Genomic DNA, 5,560 nt, shown 5'->3' with positions numbered 1-5,560 from the left:
TCTGGTAACTCTGTAACTCCACCACTGTATGTCTAGCATTTTTGCTTAATTAGTTACAATGCCAAGTTGGTCCCATTCTGGGACTCCAGGATGAGCAGAGAGTCGAAGCTTTCATGGCGGCCCTGAGACCTTTTGAACTGTTGCTTGACAACCCCTCGCCACCTTTCTATCAGCATGTTGCCACGCCAGCGTGCCACTGCACTAACACCTGGACGATTGACTCGTCGATGCTACATCACCTCTTCAAATATTGCAGTTGTGCGTCATGTGATGGTAGCGAAGGTAATGCCTAACAATCGGGCTTCAAAACCTTGCATAATAAGGATACAAGGAACACTGAATGTGTTCCACTTCTATCCATCTGCTCTTAGTAGCGATCAACTTCCCCAATGGGCTAAAGTTCTGATATTTTAATGTTCCGATGTCTCTAATTCCCATGTGCATGCCATTGCATCAGATCTCTCCGTTCTAGTCTCATCTTCCCCTTCATCCATGTGTGCTTCTTGCCTATATGAATGAGCAACCTGACTAGATATCTATTTCGGTGAAGATACCTAGGGTGGTATATGTATAGGGGAGAGGAGAGGGGATAGAGACCATTATTCACACAATTGTAGCATGTTAGTTGAATATTGATTATGCATCCATGGTATCAAGGACCATGGGTACTATAGTGTTTATGTACATAGGAGCTCCCAGGCCCCAACTACTTGCTGGTAAGCATGTAGTCTTCATGAAAGGCACACCTTAACCCCATATAACTATGATCAGAAGTTCATCGTATACTATTGATATGCCATATGGTTCTATGCCACCTATTTCATAGGTTCCTTGGTTCTGTTTTTTAGAGATGGTTACTTTGTGCTAGGAGGTCATGTAAGCAGAGTGAAAGATATAGAGAAAGCAGCCGAGGTCCATCCCATATGGTCCACGTACCATTGCGGGGGAGCAGGACATGCAACGGGAGCTCCTATTCGGTGTTTTAAGCGTCGATCGGAGGTACTGGTGCTCGCAGGGGGTGTGTAGTGGGCCGACCCGGTACCTGGCTACCTGCTAAAGAAACAACATGAAGAAAAAAAAACAAAGAAAAATTTGTATCGTCAATGGGAGAACCAGGACTCAAACTCCTCTCGTCAACAACAACATGCAGGCACAGTAACCACTAGACCGAGCACTATTTGAGCCTTCTTCTAGTACAACATTAACATGTACTAATATATACATAATATAAATTACAAGAAAATGACCAAAAAAATTTAAAAGGAATTCAAGAATTTTTTTCTAAAACGATGAATTTTGAAAAACAAAATTAAAGGTTCATACAAATTGAAAAAAGTTCTCAAATTTGAGAAAACATCATGAATTTGAAAAAAAGTTCATGAAATTCCATAAGTTCAGAAATTGGGTAAAAATACATCAAATGCAGTGGTTAATCAAATTTGAAAAAAAGTTCATCGAATTTGAAAATAGTTCATAGAAATTGAAAAAAAACAACAAAATTGCAAAAGTTCAGTAAAAATGAAAATTCTCTTTGAATTTGAAAAAAAAATCAAATTTGACAAAAGTTCATCGTAAATGAAAATTAGTTTATCAAATTTGAAAAAAAGTTCATTGATTATCAAAAAAGTTCATCGAAATTGAAAAAACATTCCAAGCCAATTAGGTACAAATATGACGTTAGTCCACTTGGTAACTGCCTTTGATACTGAAATTGTAGCTTTACGATTCGAATCCCATAACTCACAATTTCATTTTCGCGATCCAAGCCACACATTGCACATAGCCGTGTTGACATTCTAAAAAAAATAACACCCGTGTTGACAGGGGTAGTTATGGCTCCTTCATAGTCCCAAGCTGCCATTACAGTTTGGAGCTGAATAATTCTATGTGTATCCTCCACTACGTAGAGTACGGGTACGGATGTGGCTGCAGTGATCTAGGAGCCACCGCCATATGTCAACATACTCGTCGGTTAGGCAGTGGCAAGCTTGCCGAGGGCGCCTTGGATGTTCGGAATCCAGGCTTGGCACAGGATGACCTTCCAAGCCAATCTGCAGTTGCACCGGCGTCAAGGCACGAGAACGACAAGCGCGGGAACGATCTCCTGATGGAGGAGTCATCGAGCCAAGGGTCCGTTCAGAAACAGCACTTGGCACCATCTCCAAGTGTCCACGATGTCGAGGCTCGAAAGATCTGTTTGACCTCCGTGTCGCCCGAAAGGTGAAGGTGACTCCAAGGGCGCAATAGATCTGTGGCTTGCATCCATAGCCAACGGACATGTAGCGCTATACCGGTGCTCTGGAAGTCTCGAATCCCAAGGCCTCCAAACTTTAGGCAGCTTAAGATGAACAGGCATCGCCGTGAGAACATGGCAGACAGGGGCCAATCTCTCCCCGCGGGTGAGAAGGAAGCAGTTCTACAAAATTCTTGTATCTTTAACTCATAACATAAGGGAAATTTTAGGTTTACTTGGTATGTAGCTTGTACTGTTAACTTTATCACATGCAGGGATTTTTGAATCGTATTTCAAAAAATGGTTCCAAGGCCCTAATCCAGTCGTGCTTTGTGCTACACAGAGCAACGCAAATTATATGAGTACAAAAAAATTTAGCCACCAACATTCACATGATTCATGGGAAACAGTTTGAGGCTACGCACACAGGAGTTACTCATATTTCTTATCAACGCAAAGCTTCGCTTCATTTGCAATGCTGGTGTTGTCGCCATAGCCAGTAGGTACAGTTTAGTAGTTTAGACATTATTTGCGCATGTATGGCCATGAAGTGGAAACTGGTAGTTTACACATTATTTGCGCATGTATGGCCATGAAAGCGGTGACGCGCCTGAGTTATTGGTTGTGCTCACCAATGACAAAATTGCATCATTATTTTATTGAAGGCGTTTTCTATGTGTTGCTATATCGGTCTTTATTGACTGATCTCGGCAACCACAATGAAAAAGCTTTGTCCACGTCATTCCTAACTGGATGTGCCGATGATGGCGCGATGACATTTATCTCTTCTTGAAAGCGTTGCTGTGGAATAAATTGACTTAGTCATCGTTAGTTCCTTTCTTGTAATGGCTTGGGCGTTGTTACCTTTGTTATGTACTCTGTTTAATAATTAATAAAAAGGTTGTGCACATCATGATAATACAGAGGCAATGGATTTAACCTTCTTTTCAAAAAAGAAAAAAAACTCATAGGCTACCTGTTAAGTAGGAGTAATGCATCTACAGAGGATTTACAGGATGGGATAAGGTGGACGGTTTTGATTCACTAGTAGAAAAACCCCCATTCGTCCCGGTTGATAAGGGCCTTTTGTCTCGGTTTGTGAACCGGGACTAAAGGGGTCGTTACTAATGCTCTAACCCTATAGTCCCGGTTCTTACACGAACCGGGACAGATGGGCCTCCACGTGGCCGGTGCGCCGAGCCCAGGCAGGAGGGCCTTTGGTCCCGGTTGGTGGCACCAATCGGGACCAATAGGCATCCACGCGCCAGCATTTCAGGGGCTCGGGTTTTTGTTTTTTTTTAAAGGGGGGAGGGGGGTTGGGGGTTTTGGGGGTTTAATTTAGGTGTTTCATATATTGTGTTAGCTAGCTAATTAATAGAGAGAAGTGTCCTCTCTTATGTCCGTGCTTGGTCGACGCTATATATACGTATATATAGAGAGGACTAGACACGCTAGCTAGTAAGCAAATGAAGGAAACAGAAGATCGTCATGAACATATGCATACAGAGAGAAGTGATATCGACCACCTCTCCTTCTCCGAGAGATTGGTCGAACAACAAGTTCTCGTATATCTATCCGACACTACCGGCACATATATACAATAATTATCTCTTACAATATAATCTCCTAATTATATATGAACACATGGTCACATAGTATTCTCCGTCTTCAGCGATCACGTGGTCAAGGAAAAATGCCGCCAATTCCTCTTGAATTTCTCGCATCGATCTGGTGCTAGGAGTTCATCCCGCATCCGAAACATCTAATTTGAACAAGGGGGTCAATACATATACAAACATACATATATATATATATGATTAAATGAAACTCAACACAAATGATGGTAATAAAATAAAATTGTGAATATTATTGCTTACGCACTTCATATTGTTGGTCGGAGTACCCCCGTTCACAGGTCGTGTGGCGGATGGACTCGCAAACGTAGTATCCATAGAAATTATTCCCTTGTTCCTGCCATAACAACTTTACAAGAAATAGAGGTCAATCAAACTGATAAGCAAGCATGCCAAATGGTATTGATAAAACTAGCGCTTGAATCACTAGGAGATGCGCGGAACATGTTACCATAGTACTTACTTTCGGGTGTCTAAATTGTAGCTTCTTCGGCAGTCCGGGAGCTTTTTTGGTGAATTTTCTCCAAATCCTGCCAGACAAAGAAAACAATTACTTGATATCAGGAAATGAACAAAGTTGCTGATAAGGTGGATAATGATCGATTTAATTTACTTCTCGAGCATTTGAGTCATGTCCGCATAGTTCGGGGATCTTTTCGTCTCGAGTCTAAGACGGTTACTAGTCCCTACTCAAGCTTAATCTCTAGGAGAATATTGTGGAAGCTGCACACGCATGCATAACTCATCAATTACATTACTATAACCTAGACTAATAAGGGAAACCGAATATGCACAAGACAGTAACACTCACTTGAAGTTGTAAGGAAAGAGTATTATATCTTTGTTTTCATTTATTACCAACGATCGTAGCAAGTTGGCCTCGGTATCTTTGGCATGATATTTAACCTCAGTTGCATCTATGAGATTTGTGTTAATGAACCCAATATCACCGATTTGTCTTTTCTTCAATTCGGCGATCTTCAATCTGCATAATATAGTGAGGATAATTATAAATACATGCAATGAAAGAGCTGACCTATATAGAGAGACTTAATGACAGAAGTAGTACTACTTACAGACAGTAGCAAGTGATCGTTGCTTTATCGAGGGCCTTTTCATTGAAAAACCGGAAGAACTCCTCAAATGTAACATTCAACAGTTCAATTCCAACGAGGTCATACTCCTCTCTAACTCTCAGCGTCAAAGTATTCCTCCCCCCAGACTCTGCGGGTTTTCATGTACCAATCATGGAATCTTCGCAAAACCGTTGTTAGAAATCTTTCATCTTTGACGAGAGGCTTCCCGTACTCGTATTTGTGTTCCTCCACCTCCAAGAAATCATAATGTACATCGTCGGGCAGGTAATCTCCAAGATTGCTATAACCGGGCACCATCCTCGGATCATTAGCGACGATGTCACTAGACACCTTGAGTGGGGGGCACGATTGGTTCGCTTGTTCGCTGAGCTGGGTAATTTTTTTCCCAGCTTGCCGTTCTTTTATCCTTTGATCACTGACAGTACTTCCCGAAAGCTCCGCTTCGACAAATTTCTTTGCAATAATGCGATCATAGTTGTCTTTCGGCGGAGACTTTGCTGGTTTTTTCAGGGCAGCCAGAGTGCGCTTCGCTTTCACCGGATCTACCTTCTCCTCCGGAGGTGGATGTTTCTTTGCTTTCACCCCTTCAAAGAAGT

This window comes from Triticum urartu, chromosome 7, assembly GCF_003073215.2.
Source record: "Triticum urartu cultivar G1812 chromosome 7, Tu2.1, whole genome shotgun sequence".
In the NCBI taxonomy this organism is placed as follows: Eukaryota; Viridiplantae; Streptophyta; class Magnoliopsida; order Poales; family Poaceae; genus Triticum; species Triticum urartu.
Note: the sequence above shows the minus strand (reverse complement) of the source record.